Source organism: Lactuca sativa, chromosome 8 (assembly GCF_002870075.4).
Source record: "Lactuca sativa cultivar Salinas chromosome 8, Lsat_Salinas_v11, whole genome shotgun sequence".
NCBI lineage: Eukaryota > Viridiplantae > Streptophyta > Magnoliopsida > Asterales > Asteraceae > Lactuca > Lactuca sativa.
In genome coordinates, this window is record NC_056630.2 from 262,429,323 (window position 1) to 262,449,738 (window position 20,416).

Sequence of the window (20,416 nt, forward strand, 5' to 3'; positions counted from 1 at the left end):
TTTTCAAAGGCATGTTTCAATCTCGAGTGTGCCCTTCAGGTTTTGTGACTGGGATGCCGAGGATCACAAAACAAGGTGTGAAGTAACCATGCAAATCACTTGGTACCCTTAATAAATTACCCCTCAATCGATGTGCCGGTTAACCACACACGCTCCATCGATACTATGATAAATATTAAGTCACCCTTTACCTACCTTGTTAAGTCCAAGTTAGTGTGCCGGTTAACCACACACGCTCCACTAACGACTTAGACAAAGTGTAAAGTGTAATTTCATGGATTAGCACCTTATTCACATTTTTCCTAAGTAACTAAGATTGGGTATTATTAAGAGTTTAGTTACTTAGTATTATCATTAATACTTTTAATGAAGGGAGAATTCTAGTCCTGTCAAACCCGTTCGGCTAACGACCCTCCACCAGTCAAGCAAGCGGTGGGTGAGAGTGGACACCCATTAAGTTGCCATTTTATAGGCAACAACCTTATACCCACCTTATAGACCGGCTTCGTGAATGAGGCGTACTAGCGGTAAGACTGACTTTACTCTTATACATATATATATTATTAACTTATAATATTATAAAGTATAAGGGTTGAATTTTAACTTTTAAAATTCTAAGGGCTAACTTGGAATTAAAGTATTCATAAGTGAAAACTTTACAAATTCCAAAACTTGAGGGCAAGTTTTGAAACTATTCAAAACTAATTAATTCCATAACTTATGTGTTTAAAGTAGTTTTAATCCAAAAACTCTTCAAGTTCCATAACTTGAGGACAAGTTATGGAAGACTTTAAACTAATAAAAGAATTAACTTTTCTTTATTTTATAACTTATGGAATTAATTAAGGTTACAACTTTTTTTTTTTATTTAATTAAATGAAGAGACTCTTGGTCCTCCATAACTTGAGGACAAGTTATGGAGTCATAAAACCATTTAATTAGAACTAGACTCTTCATTTTTTGTAACCTTTGCCAATTTTTATGAGTTTTATGATTCTTAAATGTGACTTTTCATATAACTTGAGGACAAGTTACAAAAACACATTTTAGAATCAATTCTTAGATTAATTTGGATTAAAACCAACTATCACATAATTTTCATCATTAATCTAAATTCACTCATAAAACAAGATAACACAAAAAACTTTTGGTGATCCATAACTTATTCTTAAGTTATGTAATCCTTTAAAACATTAACACCAAATTTTGTAACTCCAAAAAAAACTTTGAATCAATTTTTTTTTTTTAAAACCTTTTCATATCCATAACTTATGGAGGTTTCAAAAAATAAAACTCTTTAGATCAAACTTTTAAAACTAATAAAATAATCATATTATTTTATCTTTTATTAAATTTGACCTAATTCAACTCATAAAGCAAATTATTCAAATTTTACAAATAATTAGTTTTTCACAAGAACAAGTAATTATCGTAAAATTTGACAAACTTCATGTTTTTTTTTTTTCTTTTTTTTTCAACTTTGAAAATAAAATATTTGCATCAATATAACAGAAAACAACCCGTGGCTCTGATACCACTGTTGGGTTTTGAGCATTCTAACACTTCCTAAGTGTACATGCAACCCTAAATACCTTGGATCTATGTTTTCTCTATTATACATGCAAATAAGAACTTCCAAGGTATTATTCTAATCTAGCATACAAAACAATGAATGTAACAAGATAGAATACATACCTCTTGATGTAGAAAGTCTTCATGAAGCTTGAGTGCTTAGTGCCCCAAGTGTGACACCTCAAATGGAATCACAATCATCAAAACACTTAGAATGATTTGAGAGAATTCTACACTCTTCAAAATCGGCTAGCCCTTTCTTCACACACACTAGTGGCCGATTTTTCCTCAATAATAAGATGCTTATATAGTTACACAATTAGGGTAAACTCTTAATTGTCATGGCTTTCCATTTCCTTGGATCCATGGGTACAAATACACCATGGAGCATCCATGGACCATCCTATGGGTTTTAGCCCAACTTGATTATCCATGGAGCATTAGCCCACTATACAAGTATGGATGATTTACACAATCAACCCATATATTTAATTAGTCTTCTTTTTGATCACTTAATTAATCCTAGATTAATTCTTGATCAATACTAATTAAATAATCTTATTATTCTTATTATTAATATACTAGAACTTATAATATATTAATAACCATAAGTGTCTTATTTCTCTCATTCAAGTGCATGATGGTATGCAACCCAAATGGACCATGTCGGGTCGGGTCAAGTCTTACCAAATATAGTTATGGACTTAGACATTAATCCAACAGTTACAATTCTCCCCCACTTAAATTAGGCTTCGTTCTCGAAGCCTATGGCAACTCAACTCCAAAATACTCCCACGACGCGCCACCTGGCCCTAACTGGACCAGTTTCCTCAAAGCATAACCATCAAACTCGAACTCACTTCCTCTTTCCTTGCGGTGCCCTGACCACCGTCTCAAACCGGGCACCGACTGTACCCTCTGATAATCACACTCAACAATCGAGAATTACTCGAGATGTATCACTGCTCCAAATCTTAACAACCGCTCGACCCATAAGGGCTAGAAAGCCATGAACCATCGGATCCCCGATCCGAATCCCACTTTATCCATTTCGTGCTGACAGAAAGACCCACTCTTCAATCTCAGAACAACTCCCACGAGTTCTCCTCTTGCAATCACATATGCATGCTGAACTTGCCCAGTACCCTCGGGTTGGGAAAAACCCGATGCACTGATGATATCCTCCAACATCCCCCCAGGATGAACCACTAGTACATATCCAATACCCTGATCAGAATCAAGCTGGGAGTCCCCGACTCCCTCCCTGCATTCATCCTGAGACTCTTGGCCCTACTCTCACGGAACCCCTTCCGCGTCCTCAGCAGACATCCCAACATGATGTCATTCCATACCACTGTCACAGACACAATGTTCAACCACCATACTCCAAATCATCCACTCTCACTACTACTTTCACTTCCATGAACCAACACTCCCCCCCCCCCCCCCGGGGTTACATACCTTTCTCTTCCCTTACCCAGGGAAACCACTAGCCAACCTTGCCACTACTCCATGTATCACACATGCTCTGGATCTGCTCGCAAGGGCCCTCGGGTCCATGCGCTACCTCTCCCCAAGAAATGAGGGTCCGACACCTCCTCCCATACAACAGCTCAAAGGGTGGCATACAAATGCACTAATGATGGCTGTCGATATAGGATAACTCAACTAAAGATAAATACGTGCCGCAACTTCCTCCGGGATCTAATACACATGCCTGAAGCATGTCTTCGAGCGTCTGAATCGCTCGTTCGCTCTGAAGCGTCCTCAGACATCATCATGATCCAAATAACCCACTAACTTCCTCCCCGTGACCACTATCCCGGCCCAGGGACGCGCAAGTCACAAAATTCTCTTTTCCTCATGCGAGAAAATACAATCCAACCGAGGATCGCCTAAACTCTAATCTCTGGTTTCTGCTGCGCATATCCCTTGCGCATCTCACCGCATCTCCCGACAGAGACGGTGACCCCAGTCTCGCCCCCGGTTCAACACCCAGGCTCCAGAACTCAATACTAGGGATACTCAAGCCCAAAACTCTTCCACATCATACACTGATCGGAGATCATTCCATCATCACATTCTCTTGCCATCTAGTGAGTACTACGGCTCCCCGCAGTATCACAACACCCTCTAACTAGTGAGTACTACGGCTCCCCGCAGTATCACAACACCCTCTGACTAGTGAGTACTACGGCTCCCCGCAGTATCACAACACCCTCTAACTAGTGAGTACTACGGCTCCCCGCAGTATCACAACACTCTCTGACTAGTGAGTACTACGGCTCCCCGCAGTATCACAACACTCTCTGACTCCACTAGTTCATGCTCCGCAGACTATCACAGGTAGCTACCCATACTCGGATCGAATACACATTCCAGACTCTGGAAGCAATCGACATATCAAAATGCCCACCCTTGCGAAGTTCCATTCTCTTAATAATCTCCCTGGATGCCCATACTCGAAGGGCTCCCACTAGATCCGTAGATACCTGATACACCACAAATCGTTTCAACTCAAGATTTACGAGTAACTCCGAAATAAAGGTATCATACCCGGATACCTCAGAATATCCCAACAGAACAACACAAGATCCTGCCACAACCACTGATTCCCTTACTCCCAATACCATACACTCACGACAATACATTTCCTTTGAATCCCATAATAATTTCTGATATCACACGATGCGCAACTTCAGTGCATCCAAACACTCAATTGGAATACAAGGAAGGCGCTAACCCTTCAGAACACACTGATGATCCTCCGAAACCCTTTCCACTACCACTCAAAATTCAAGCAAGAATACAGATCCTAGCCCGGGAATTGGCTACTCGATAATCGGCTACCCATATCTCAACCCAGAAGTTCTCAACTGCCCATACCATCATTACGAGCCTTCCACTTGAGACGACTCTGACCACCATCAGATTCCTGATCGTTGACCACCCGCCGTGGAGACACCCATCCTTCTCTTAGACATATATCACATGCATTATCTCGCCCTACACCTTCCTTAATCACCCATGACCCTGATTTCATGAATTCAAGCCGCAGGTTCTGCATCCAACCCCTAACCGCTCTTGCACCAATCTCTGGTTCTCTCAATAAACCACCCAGTTCTCCCCCACTTAGGGTTCGAACCATCACTATCTGACACATCAACAACCTCACGAACTATTTCCACCAGCAATAACGCACCTGCCCCTAGAAAGTGCTACGCAACACCCGATAATCCCCTTTAAGGAAATTAATCGATCTCATAACTCTGATCCTCAGATGAACTCCTCAAGAACTTTTCGCCACGACTGCCTCTAGTCGTTCCAAATCTCATACCAATCAAGTACCAAACAACTCAACTGCTCAATAACATCCCTGGCTCATAGACCGAACCACAAAATCATTGTACCCCTCACCTCAACTCATCAAGCATCGCTCCAACACCGGGATCATCCCAAGAACAGGGACCCACTCCCATATTCAACACCCAACATAGATAGAAAACTCTCTGCACTGTTAAACTCGACTGAACTCCCCACTGATACCACTATAATACATCCTACTATACTCAAATAGGTGTAGTGTGGTCCTCGACTATCTCAGTCCCAACTGACTATCTGCTCATGACAAATCACTGCCTCACGGCACACATGCTACCTGATACTCTGGAAGAAATCATCATCAATAACGACCTGCAGGGTTTACCCCCAAACCCAAAACTAAAACATCATGCCTTTCATGTTCCGCACACGAACATAAATAGCACCACTCACATAGAAGGTGACCTCTCCTCTATCGACTGATTGCTCAACTCAGACCGAAATTCTCCTCTCCCTCTAACTCCTTACCAAAATACTCTGATAGGCTCTCGCCTTCCCTCTCGAGGGACGCCTCTCCAAATTCAATCATGGCCTACAGGCCTAAAACCCATAGCGTCCAATCTCTACCTCATCAATCGTGATCGGATAACCAGAGAATCACAAGCATCATTCACTACGAACCATGGTACTCATCCCATGACATCTCTTCTCAATATGCTCCGGTGTATGGTACCCGAACCATAGCATCACTCCTCCATCTGCTCCGATGTATGATACTCGAATCATAACATCACTCCTCAATCTGCTCCGATGTATGGTACTCAACCATATCATCACTCCTCAATCTGCTCCGATGTATGGTACTCAACCATAACATCACTCTTCAATCCGCTCCAATGTATGGTACTCGAACCATAACATCACTCCTCAATCTGCTCTGATGTATGGTACTCGAACCATACATCACTCCTTAATGCGCTCATTAGAATCTTCAGAATACTCCCTGTATCAAGTATGGGTCCTCTGCTTTCAGTAGTACGGGCCCATACTACCTTCCACATCTACCCATACTTTCCACACGGACTATCCTGGAGCTCCTAAGTAGCTGCTCGACCTTCTCGTTCACCAATTCCATCGCGCGCTCGCTCCCCAGCGAAATTCTCTACCCTGCCAGTGCACTCATCTGGCTAAGGTTACTCCCTAGGCTCTTCTCAGATTCCCACACTTCTCTGCCATCAGCTGCTGAAGAGCTCCTAATGATGCCAGCCATCTACCTCCTGAATATCGTCATATTCGCTTGGTAGCTGACTCCCATCATCGAGAGTTCCACAAAGCACGAAGCAAGCAGCATTCGAGCATCGAAGAATATATATGACTCACTCTGGGTGATAACTCCGCTTGCTCTGCTCATCCTCGGAAGTACCACCGAACTCTGCAACTCTTCCCCTCGCGGGCTCTAACTATTCTTTCTCCAAGTACTACAGTACTCATCTAGGTATCTTCCCTAGATTACTCCACTACTCAAATCCCCTAAAGGATTCCAATCAAATATTCTCACTCATCACATACTCAAAAGCACAACGCATATCACAGCAATTCCTAGGCTAAGGCATCACAAATCAGGCCACTCTACTCCTAATATATGGAATACCTAGCCTATCTCTAGCATGCAATAATATCTCATAAAGTGCATCATAAATATCTCATAACACAAAAGTAAGGGTATTTTGGGAAATCACCGTTCGGGCTCTGGCTGATTGTACACACTGTTCTTTCTCGTTTTCTCTTTGAACTCTTATTCGCTTTAGAAAATTATTTCTTTGAAAACTTTTCTTACTTCCTCAGTTTGAGTCCAGAATTACCCGAAGGCGCATCCGAATCCCTCAAACCAAGGCTCTGATACCAACTTGTAACACCGTAAATTTCAAGACAAAATTTTCATTTTAAATAATCATTTTATTCTTAGAACACTTGTTAAAAATCTCATTCATAATCAAATTACAAAACATAGCTCCATTTTCACTTGCATAGAAAACCAGGATCCTCCAAAATATGACTCTTGCTCTGGTGTGTACAATCAAGCCGGTGCCGTACCGTGATACTGAAAGAAACCTGAAAACAACATAACACAAAACACTGTAAGCACGAAGCTTAGTGAGTTCCCCAAAATACCACACACATAACACATATAAGCCACCCGAGGCTATAACTCTATGGGTCCGTGCACCCAAACTCTGTGAACCCTCAGGTTCTAACTCTGTGAACCTTCCGGTTCTAACTCTAGGAACCCTTCGGTTCCAACTCTGCAAACATGCACAGCATAAATCACATAGAAATAATGCAGTACAACACATAACATACATAGCATACAAATACTCTATCACATAACTCTGGTTACCTACTCAAGGTAAAGTGTAGTGAGAAGACTCACCTGGCAAGCAAAAAGCAGATATTTCCATACTCGGATCTCGAACTCGCCACCGCCTAACACGTAAGGCAAAACTCTCATGACTATAACTCTCGAGACTAGAATCAATCCTCTCAATGCACCCTCTTAAGGGTAAAAGACTATTTTACCCCTCTCTTGGCCCAAAGGCCACATCGCTGACCAAACCCTAAAAGTCAACGGTCAACCCTTGGTCAAAATCAAAGTCCTCAGTCAAAGTCAACCCCTGACTGACCCTACTCGCCGAGTCAACTCTATGACTCACCGAGTTTCTATAATCAGAACTTCACTCAATCCGCGACCTAACTCGCCGAGTCACTCCGAGACTCGCCGAGTCCAACAACTCTGAGTCCACTCGCACACAACTCACCGAGTCATCCCTTGACTCACCGATTCTCGACTCAACCAGGGAATATCAGGACTCTTCGACAAGACTCGCCGAGTCCAAGAACAGACTCGCCGAGTCCAAGACTATCATCAACCTACTCGCCGAGTTGTTCATACAACTCGCCGAGTTCCAGGCCATCTTCATCCAACTCGTCGAGTACACCCATGTGACTCGCCGAGTACCACCGGTCTGAATCCATTCAGAAGCATTCCAGGCCATGCAATTGCTCCAAAACATAGATCTAGCCTCCTACCACTCATCCATCACGTAAAGTGGCAAACTTTACGTGAATCCAAAGAGATCTAGGCCATTTGCACATTGGGCTAGGGTTTGGGACATGAAAGCTTCACTAAACACTCCAACACAGGGACTTTCATGCTCTCTGATTCTTCTCCCTTCCAGATCTGAGGTAGCAACCTCAGATCTAACCTCTAGACTTCCCATTACATCCATAGACAAGTTCCCACAAACCCCAAAATGAAGAAACACATAATAACAGCCCAAGAACGAGATATTACCTCCAAGAGATGCCCCAACTGCAATGTAATTCGAATCCAAGCAAAGCCCCTTGCTCCAAGCCTTCAATCTCCCAAAATTCCTTCAACAATTACTTCTCCAAGCTCCAATCCACTCAACAATGGTGCTTCTCCGCGATTTAGGGTTTTCTGGGGCTCAAGGGGTGATAAGGAGGCTGGGAGGAAAACATAATGTTCTTTATATAGGGCTCAACCCCGAGAATTAGGGTTGTCTTCAATCAGCGCCTACTCGCCGAGTCCTCCTCACTGACTCGCCGAGTTGGCTACTTAGCACGCGACCCAGTCGCGACTCTACTCGCCGAGTCCATCCATGGACTCGCCGAGTCACAACTTACTCTTTTAGCCCTTCAACTCTACTCTTGATATTTCGGGATGTTACACAACATACAAGAGCTAAATCTCAAATTTTCCATTAAGCTCTTATTTTTTTAAGCCAATGCACCAAACTTCGGATCCAAGTAAAAAGGGATGTCTTAATGGATGAAGTCTCTGACTTTATACACTTTCATGCATACAAGAGAGTAAAAACTCAAACCATTGGTCCAAAAGTCATCCAATGTCCCAATACTCTTACACGGATCAAAGAGAATGCTAAAGCTCTCATTTTTATGAATCTATGAGCTCAAAACTACATGAAACTACATCTCAAGGACCTGGAATAATTCATACTTCAATAGACCAAACTATGGGTCCAAAAATGCACACAAACTCTAGGCTAAGAATATATAAGCAAATAACACATCAAGATCTAAGATTTATACCTTCAAATGATAGTTGAGTGCAACATACTTCTGGATCCAAGATGCCTTGAGCTTCTAAGTTGATTCTAATTCTTTCTTCCTCCATCAAGATCACCAAAAGCGCACTTCAAGCTCAAAATGATCACACAATGGATTAGGGCTTGGAAGGGACGATTTGGAAGGTGGAGACTAATGAGGGAAAAGGTCTTGAGAAGTTAACTTTGTTTAAATAGGGCTCAAACCCTGAAAATTAGGTTTTAACCCCCAACCACGTAAGCGTTGTGTATGCTGATTATACCCATCGTACTTAACACAGCCACACCATTTCAGTTGATGTGTAAAGGGACTAGTTTTGCTAATAAATTTCATACTAAGGTTATAAATGGAATATACATGGCTCAAGGAGTAACAGTTCTCCCCCACTTCAATAAGTCTTCATCTCGAAGTCCGATGTTACGAATAATCCAGGGTACTGTTCTCTCATATCAACCTATGGCTGCCAAGTCCATTCAGAACCCTTCCAATGCTGCCACTGAACTTTGACCAATGGAACCACCTTGTTGCGTAAGGCCTTCATCTTCCTATCCAAAATTTCCACTAGAAGTCAACATAGTTTAGGCGATCGTCAACATCAATATCATCTAAAGGAACCACTATTGAATCATCAACTACATACTGTCATAGGTAAGAAACGTGAAAGATGTTGTGAATCTGACTGAGCTCCTCAGGGAAATCCAACCGATAGGCTACCCTTCCTACCTTGGCCAATACTCAAAATGACCCAATATAGTGGGGCCCCAACTTTCCCCTCATCCTGAAGTGTATTACACCTTTCGTGGGTGATACCTTTAGCAAAACCATATTTCCGACCTAGAATTTTAGCTCAGACCGACGCCGAGTTACTTCGATCATCAGGTAAATTTCCTTCGTACACCATTTTTAGGGTTCCTAAATCATTTCCGAGATCAATTCTCTTTCCCATACTTGGACTTCTTTTTACGAATTTCCATTTGCTATTGGTTTATTATTCCTTTTTCTCCATTAATCTTAGAGTTTTTTGAAGCAACTGGGCATACTTATTCTCAACTTATGTCAATTAGTTGGCATATCTTGCTTTGGATTCATCATTTAAATGACTATGAAGGTACAAATCTTGGACTATCCCGGATAGCACATTTTCAATCTTCAAACTTTTGGGTATTCTCTTGCTGGTCTTAAGATAAAAACTTCAATCCTTACGTGGCTTTGAAAAGTTCTCCAATCGATCATGATTGGAAGAAGCGATATTTCTTTATCAATGTTTCTTCTCTCAGGCATGATTTTTCCTCATCCAAAAATTGGGTGACTGAGGGTAAGGTTTTGGTTTTTTTGTATCTCTATGGTTTCTTTGGAATCTTAATTTTTTTGCCTTATTTTAGATAGTTCCTAAGTTTGATGAACTTTGTCCTGCTCACAAAGATTCTTAGGAGAAGATTCAGACTTTTTTGAAGCTTTTCCGAAGTTTGACCAACTGCAATGCGTATATGTAAGTTATTAATACCATGTTTTTCATTTCTTGAGGCGATAACAATTAAATCATTTTTTTAGGTCCTCATCATACTCAATTAGGTGTTTCCTTCCGTTTCACCTTGAAATTAAAAGATTTTATATCTTCAGCACTTGTTATAAAACTAAGAAGCCTTCTGCCTCTGGTTCGAGAAGTTGGAGATTAAGCCTAAGAATCCTAAACCCAAAAAGAGAAAAGTTACACCAAAAATGGGTTTAGCGGTATTCGAAGGGTTGAACCCTTTCTAAGTTAAACAAAAAGGATAGTACTAAACCAATGTGTAAATATATCAGTTGTGATATTCTCTTTTAAATGTTACTTTTGACCAATTGTCTTGGATATAGTCTACAAATTTGATGTTGAGGGGAGCTGAAATAATTAGAAAAGGAACTTGAAATTGTAAAGAAACATGTTGAACATAACTTAAAAAAGAAAGATAAGGAACTTGCAATTAAAATGAAAGAGTTTACAGCCAATAATTGTGAGTTATATTTTAAAAATGATGAATTGAATGATAAGAAGGAAGAATTATAAAAAAGTGGAGGAGGAATGTGATGCATTAAAAAACATGTTGGCTAAAATGGAGGAGGAAGAAAAGTAATTTACTACCATGTCATTGTTGGAAGATAGGTTGAAGATGACGGATGATGTTGAAGAAAGCAAGATGAATCTTTGGGATATGGAGAAATGGGAGAGAGCTTTCAGGATGTTGAAAGATAAAGCATGAGTGAATCAATTAGATGATTATGTGAGTGATAGTATGATAGATGTTGGAGTGGAAGTAGAAGATGTTGAAAGTTCTTTATGAGAAGAATAAGCTGGTAGCTTTTTGTGTTTATATTTTAAATATGTTGATTATGGATAATGGTAGTTTGAAAGAACATTTGTTATGTAATAGTCAAATTAGGTCTTACGTGCTTATGGAAGCATGGTACTCTTGATCTTTTGAATGCTTTGAATGGTTGAAAATATTTTCTCAGTTTCATAAAAACACTTTTATAATAGAAAAAACGTTTTGGTAACTATCACACCGCTGAACCGAGTAAACGGCGGAAACGTCAACGGGCGGATGACGACATGTACAGTATCATAACAATTGCATAATACAGATCAAAGCATTTCAAACATTGTATTAATAATTTAATATTTACATTGTATTTGAATCATTGTTTGACTCCAAATGAATACAACAAAAATATAAGACGTAACAATACTAAGCTCCATCTTCACCAAAACCGGTGTGGGTACATGTCTACTAATTTCCTGAAAATACAAGTGGTTTTGATAAGTAGAGTGTCAACAGTTAAGGTGGTGAGTTCATAAATATTTTGTATGAGAAATATATGTCTTTTTTCATTGAAAATGATAGTGTGTTCGTCCAGAAAATCCTATATTTTCTTTAAGATATAATGTAGTCTTAAATATTCCAAGACCAAAATGTATAAGTATTATTGTACTTTGTATTACTATAGAGTAGTTTTATATCTTTATGAAACTATCTGAATGTAAGTTCCCAGAAATGTAAATTGCATTGTACTGGACAATAATGTATTGTAGTTGTATCTGTGTAAAACAATTTGAATGCATGTTTCCAGAAATGTAAACTGTATTGTATTGGAAATTAATGTAATATAGTTTTAAATAAATAAAATCATTTGAATATGTGTATGTATTCATAAACCAAACGTATTGATAATACCCCTTGTGAGTTATTATAACCATGCTAGTGACCTAGATGGCCTGAACGATGTTCTTTAGGTGTTGGAACTGTAACGACATTTGTCACCCCAGACTTGTCGGTCCAACTGTAGCTAATAGTTTAGGTTCGGGATTGTCATCCCCATATAAATCTATAAACAATTTTCTCGTTCTCTTATGGGAGATTTTGGTTATAAATTCAAGACTTTTGTTGGTACTTAGATAAGTACTTGAAGACGTGTCTCACAAAGCCATATTGACTGTTTGCTTGTAGTATAATGAAAACTCATTTTCTTGTAATTGTATGCATCATCCATTTATATGTTATAAAATAATTATGCTTTTAAATAATTATTTTTGAAATTGTGTCTTGAACCGGTAAATTAGTATGTATGTCTCATAAACTATACCTATTATAGTTTATAAAAAATGTTTCACTGAATGATGAATCTCTTGTATGTACATTATCATTTGTACTATGATAATAAAAATGAATGGAAATAGTTATATATTTATTTGTATATAATTATAAATTTTTTGCTCAACATGCTACAAAAGGGTTAAAATTTTATTGTATCAAATTTGTACCTATAGATATATTTATATTTAGTAAAAATATAAATATAATAGTATGTATATTAACACAATTTATCTTGTGTTTTACTTGTATTCCCCCTAAAACATATAAAAATCATGAAAACTGTAGGGTTATGAACTCACCTCGGGTGTGTTCTTTCATTACTTACAAAATGATAGGAATGTTGTTCGGGTTAGAACACGTGAAACTAGTCATATCCTAATTTGTTTTAAACACATAATACATGTGCAGATTAGACAATGTACAATTAAAGGGTTACAAAAATATTAGTTTGTGTAAGGATACTTACAAGGTTGGGAGATGTATATATATGAGTTTTGAGAGAAAAGTTATGAAACTTTGAAGTGAAAATGAGATTATGAACGGAGATTTCGGTTGTGTATATATATATATATATATATATATATATATATATATATATATATATATATATATATATATATATATATATATATATATATATATATATATATATATATATATATGGGATAAAAGATGATTTCACATGTGCATTGAAATGTGTATTTTATCATCTAGGAAAGAGTGCCACCGCTTAAAGTGGGTGTTTTTGGCTTATCCTTCCAACCGAGAACCATGATATCAGTCAAAATTCCAAAGTTCCCACCAAGAACTAGGTATTCGGCTTAGAGGGATTTTGGTCAAGGGAGGTTCTTGGTCTCACATGGTTCTTGACCTAAGGATGAGATTTCGGTCCAAGTGGTTTTTGATTCCAAAAACCGAGAACCATTAAAGAAATACTAATTTTCCTTATTTATTTTAAACTATATAATTATTTAACTTTTGTTTGACATAGTTGATTTGTATTGACTTTGGTTTGACTTGTTTAACTTTTATTGCCCCGAAATAACCGGTTGTTACATTATCCCCCCATTAGAGGGAATTTCGTCGCAAACTTACTTCTAAAATGGGTACTCATGAATTAGGAAAAAGATGTGGATACTTTTGATTCATCTGGTCTTCTCGTTCCCAAGTGACTTCAGGTCCTCGCTTGGCATTCCAGCGAACCTTCACTATTGATAGATGGCATGGTTTCGTTCTCTTAATTTCCCTGTCCATGATTTCCATGGGTTCGTCTATGAAGTGTAGACTATCGTTTATCTCGATTTCACATGGAAAGTGGGATGTATGTTATTGAGTTCCTGAGGTAGTTTGAGTTTGTAAGCCACTGGGCTGATTCTAGCCAGAATCGTGAATGGTCCGATGTACCTTGGATTTAGTTTTCCATGTTTTCTAAAACGTATCATTCCTTTCCAGGGTGAGACCTTTAACAGGACGTGGTCACAAACCTGAAACTCCAAGGGCTTTCCTCAATTATCCACATAACTCTTTTGACAGTCCCTAGATGCTTTCAGTCGTTCTCGAATTTGGATGATCTTTTGAGTTGTTTTGTCGTATGATCTCAGGACCGGTGAGAGTGCTGTCAGGAACTTGCCTCTTTGCTAGTTGTGTGTCAACCACTTCAGCCCAGCACATAGGGGATCTGCACTTGCATCCATAGAGGGCATCAAATGGAGCCACTTTAATGCTAGTGTGATAACTATTGTTGTATGAGAATTCAGTGAGTGGTAAGTGGGTATCCCAAGCTTTACCAAAGTAAATCACACAAAGAACTCAACATGTCTTCTAACGTCTTTATAATTCTCTTGCTATTCCCGTCATTCTGTGGATGGTACGATGTACTCATATCGAGTTTGGCTCCCAAGTACTTTTGTAGTGATTGCCAAAACTGTGAGGTAAATCTACTATCTCGGTCAGAGATAACAAATATCGGCACACCATGCAATCGTACGATCTCTTTAATGTATGTCCTAGTTAACTTCTCCATCTTGTTATTCTCTTATATTGGTAGGAAGTGCGCGGATTTGGTCAATTTGTCAACGATCATCCACATGGTGTCAACAACACCCGTTGTCTTGGGTAACTTGGTTATGAAATCCATGGTTATCTGCTCCCACTTCCATTCGGGTATGTCTGGTTGTTGTAGTAGACCCGAAGGCTTCTAGTATTCTACCTTGACCTTAGCGCAAGTCAGGCACTTGCCCACATAGGTAGCGATTTCTGCTTTCTTGTTTGGCCACCAATAAAGTTTCTTGAGGTCTAGGTACATCTTGTCTGAACCAGGATGAACAGCGTACCTAGTATTGTGAGTTTCGTTCATGACAACATCTCTGAATCCACCGAATCTTGGTATCCAGATTCGATCCATGAGATAGCGAGCTCCGTCATCCTTGAGTTCAAGGTTTTTATGCATTCTTCTTAAGGCTTCACCTGCGACATTCTTGGGTTTCAAGGCTTCCAACTGAGCCCCTATGATCTATGTGGATAGGTGTGAATGGATGGCCATGGTTAATGACTTTACTCAGCGGCCTGAGTACTCCTTTCGAATAAGGGCATCTAGTACTACATTGTCTTTGCGTGGATGATTGCGAATCTCGCATTCATAATCATTTAGTAGTTCTACCCATCATCGTTGCCTCATGTTGATTTCCTTTTGATCGAAGATGTGCTGGAGACTCTTATGATTTGTGAAGACAGTGCACTTCATACCATAAATGTAGTGACTCTAGATCTTCAGAGCAAATACTACTGCTCCCAGCTTGAGGTCGTGTGTAGTATAGTTGACCTCGTGATTCTTAAGTTGTATCAAGGCATAGGACATAACATTTCCTCATTGCATAAGAACGCAGCCTAGCCCTTTCTTGGGCACATCACAGTAAACCACGAAATCTTCCATCCCTTTTGGGAGGGACAAGATCGGGGCGCTGCATAGGGCTCGCTTTAGTTCTTGGAAAGTAGATTCTTGTTTCTCCTCCTAGTTGAAGGTTATACCGTTCTGAGTCAGGGTGGTGAGTGGCTTTGTGATCTTGGAGAAGTTTTGAATGAACCTCCTGTAATAGCCAGCGAGGCCTGGAAATTGACGAATTTATGTTGGTGTTCTTTGGGTTGCCTAGTTTTCGGTTGCCTTGATTTTGGAGGCATCCACATGTATCCCTTCCTCGCTAACCACGTGACCTAGGAAATCTACTCTATGAATCCATAACTCGCATTTCGAGAACTTCGCATACAACTTCTCCACCCTTAATGTTTCCAGAACTTTTCGCAGGGTTGAGTACGTTCTTTCTTACTTCGGGAGTAGACTAGTATGTCGTCAATGAAAACTATTACAAATTTGTCTATGTAAGGTCGAAACACACGGTTCATCAGGTCCATGAACACCACGAGTGTATTTGTTAATCCGAAGGGCATTACTACGAATTCGTAGTGACCGTAATGAGTTCTGGATGCGGTCTTGGGAATATCTTCCTCCTGGAATCGCAGCTAGTGGTATCCAAATCTTAGTTCGATCTTTGAGAAGAAACTTGTTCCTTGTAATTGATCAAAGAGGTCATCGATTCGAGGTAAAGGGTATCGATTTTTTATGGTGAGTTTATTTAATTCTCGATAGTCTATGCACATGTGGAACGATCCATCCTTCTTCTTCATGAACAAGACCAATGCTCCCCAAGTTGAGAAGCTCGGTATGATGAATCCTTTGTTTAGCAGTTTGTTCAGTGGACTGGATAGTTCCTGCATTTCTATCTGTAACAGCCCGGAATTTCAAGTATTGTAATAATTATGATTTTGGGGGTGTTTTAAGAGGGGACTCGGCGAGTTGGAGCCTAGACTCGCCGAGTAGGATCGCAGACCTGGTCGCGGGTTCGCGACTGGACTCGACGAGTCCGATATGGACTCGGCGAGTCTACGCTGTTTAGCGAAAACCCTAACCGTTCAGGTTTGGGTCGTATATAACGCATTATATGCCGTCATTGTTCGTCTTTTAGTCGATTGAGAAGAACCCTAAGCGGCTGTGGGCATCTAGAGCAAGATTGAAGGCCATTGGTGACTTGAAGAAATTGTGGTGCAAGGAGGGAAGAGTTTTGGCTAAAGGAACTGCAAGGGATTCGAGTTCTGAGGTTTGGGGACACAGAGAGTATGTTATTCAGTGCGTTGGTGGCTATCCAGAGGTGGAGATCGTATCAGTGATCGGAGCAGCTTGAGCTATCTGTTCAGTCGGCAGTTTCGAGGTGAGTTGTCCTCACTATATCGTTAGGGTTTATGGCACCAATGCCAACCCTTTTATCGGATGGAAATCCGGGTAGTTGTCAGTTGTTATATGTTATAGGCCGGAAGGCAATACATGTTACAGGCCGGAAGGCATTACTATGTGGACCGGAAGGTCATGGCCTGGAAAGGCGTATGTATGCATTTAGTATGTTGACTGATTCATAGGGTAATGTTATGATAGTGACCGGCTAGACCGGTATCTTGTTAGAGTAATGCTATGATATGTGATCTGTTGATCGATTGTTGTCTATGAACTGCTATATGATTATTTGTTATGTTATATATGCATTTTATGCTTATGGGCCGGAAGGCAATATGTTATGGGCCGGAAGGCAATATGTTATGGGCCGGAAGGCGATATGTTATGGGCCGGAAGGCAATATGTTGTGTGATGGACCGGAAGGTCGGCGTGGGTAGGACCGGAAGGTTTACCCAGCAGGGACGGAAGTCCCCTGAGACACATGGACCGGAAGGTCAGGGCCTGGAAAGGCGTATATGTGGTTGGTATTCTGGGGGTATCTCACTAAGCTTTCGGGCTTACAGTTGTGGTTTTATGTTTCAGGTTCTCAAGAGTCTGTGGCAAGGCAAAGGCGTGATCGTACCGTTCCTCGCGTTGGTGTTTTATGATATGAACCTGGGAAATTACTCTGTTAAATAATGTATTGAAAACCTTTTTGTAACAATGTTAATAAAATGGGTGATTTTGAAAAGTTTTAATTGTTTTGAAATTTTGGATGTTACAAGTTGGTATCAGAGCCTTGGTTTGAGTGAATTGGGGAAACATTCGTGTGACTCCAGTCTCAAATCAAGGAGGATTTTAAAAAGAGAAATTAAAATGAGAAATTTAAAATGGTTTTCAAATTTGGTAAAAGGAGGACGCGGAGGTACGATCAGCCGGAGCCAGTAAGTAACCCCAAGATACCATACATGATAATTGTTTATTTGAGCTTGATAGCACAGTATGCTAGAGTTAGGCTAGGGATCTTCAGGAATTCATGATAATGTTGCCTGATATGTGATGCCTGTAGCCTAGGGCCCCTTATGGGATGTTCTCAGTGTTCCTCTAGTGGTGAGGGTTGATAGTTGTTATGCATGTTCTCTAGGGTATTGTGGTAGTACTGCATACAAATATGGGTAGGTGTGGAAGGTAGTATGGGCCCGTACTACTGAAAGCACAGGACCCGTACGCGTATCAGGGAAACCATGATCTCTAGGGTAGGGTTGCGAGAGTTGGATCCCAGGATTGTAAGAAGTGTCTGGGATTTGGTATGGTGTTTTCGGTATGGAGATTTCGAGGCATGATGATAGTGGATCCGGATCAGGATCGGGAGCTGGAGAGCGAGTTCCGAGTGGATCGGTACCGTCTGAGGTTATCGATCAGACGAGCACGAACGAGTTGGACGCGAAGGTTCACGAGATCCTGCGTGATGAGGTTGTTGCATTGCTACGGGCTGAGTTGCCGGAATTGTTTAGGTCGATCAGGACCGCCATGATTGAGTATTTTGATGAGCGATATGTGGCTCTCGCAGAGACGACTGCCGCGGCAGTTACAGCGGCTGAAGCAACGACAAAGAGAGGAGCTAGTCGGGGTTTCCAGTATCGGGACTTCTATTATATGAAGCCTCCCACATTCGATAGAGTTCAGGACCCGATTGTTGCTAGGAGATGGTTATCAGACGTGGAGGGGTGTTCCTCCACGAGTTTATGCCCTGCTGATCGGAGGGTGAGGTGTGCTCTGAACCTGTGGAGGCTCGGAGCGAAGGATTGGTGGAGATTGACTATGGGGTCATTTTCCGATGCGCAGTGGGCTGCAGTTTCATGAGATCAAATTAGAGAGATGTTCAGTACTCACTATGTTCCGCGGGATGAAAAGGAGAGATTGGCTTGGGAGTTCCTTGAGCTAAAGCAGGATTTGGAGTCGGTGACTGAGACCACCAGGATGTTTATTGAGAGGGCGATGTTTTGCCCTGAGTTCGCTTCGGAGCAGGCTCAGATGTCCTGATATCTGAGTATGCTCAAGAGGGATATCAGACAGTTTGTGTCTGAGCAGAGGTGTGAGACCTTGTTGGAGTTGTAGGAGGCCGCCATGTGGCGTGAGTTAGAGGTTGAGTTGCAGTTGCGTGAGCTGAGGCAGGCCCCGATGCAGTCGCAGTCGGCGCTGAAACGGTCCAGGACCGTAGATGTTAGAATGGGGGATCGGAGCGGCCACACTTGTGGGAAGTGTGGGAGGGGTTACACCGGAGCTTGTTGGTCCGGTGGTGCATGTCGCAAGTGCGGAAAGGAGGGGCAAGGTGCACGGGATTGTCGGCAGTCAGTGCCAATTCGGGATTTGAGGATTTGTTATCAGTGTCGGCAGGTTGGACATTTGAGGGTCAACTGTCCACAGCTTTCTGCAGGACCAGTGCAGGCTCTAGCACCGGCCACCTTGAGGAGGAGGACAGGATGGAGCGGAGCCCCAAGGGCCCAGGGTCATGCTTATCGGCTTGCGGCAGAGGGAGGCGGAGCAGTGCCGAAGGCGGCTGCGGGTATGATGCTTTCTTAATGTCTTGACTGCCTTGCGTTGATTGTGGCGTATTGTTTGTGCTGGTATCTTGTGTGGATTTCGATGCGGTATTCGTTGTTTCGCGGGTTTGGCATGGTTATGGATTAGTGCTTCAGGTTTTCGCTTTAACATTCGTTGTTCCCTGATGGTTTGGTATGGTTATAGTTTGGTGTTTTGGTGCCGGTAGCCTTGTGCGGTTTTCGATGCGGTATTCATCCTTTTTCAGGTTGTGGGTTTGGTTATGGGTTATTGCTTGGGAATTCCGTTGGTTATCGTTCGTGAGGGTTGATAGTGGAGATGCGGCTGGGTTGAATGTCGGGTAGCATCTGCAGTCGTGGAGTGGATAATTGAAAGACCGGATTCTTCTGAGTGGATTGATCAGGGAGGAGATGTGTTTTACTGAGGGTTGCTTATGCTTGTGGGAAGCAGTCAGTGGGTAAATGTTCTCTTTGTGCAGGATTGTTCTGAAAGGTCGTTAATGACGATCGGTGGCAGTTAGGCAGTGCTTTAGTGGGGGAGAATTGGAGAATTCTCCGGGAGATCGATGAGTATGTGAGGGTGCTTAGCTGTTGGGATTCAGCAGTGTTTGTCAGCGCAGAGTATACGCCGACCAGAGCGAGTGTCGGGTATGCGGGGCGGGATACAGACCTAGGGCATTGATTGTGGAGGCCTGAGAGAAGGTCGGGATCAAGCTTGAGTAAGTAACCGGGGTTATACGATCAGAGTATTGGTATGTTTGAGGTACATGATGGGTTGTACTGCATTAATCCCACGGGATTATGTTGTGCATGTTTCTAGAGCTGGAACCGGAAGGTTCCCAGAGTTAGAACCTGAGGGTTCGCAGAGTTTGGGTGTACGGACCCACAGAGATATAGCCTCGAGTGGCTAGTATGTGTTATGAGAG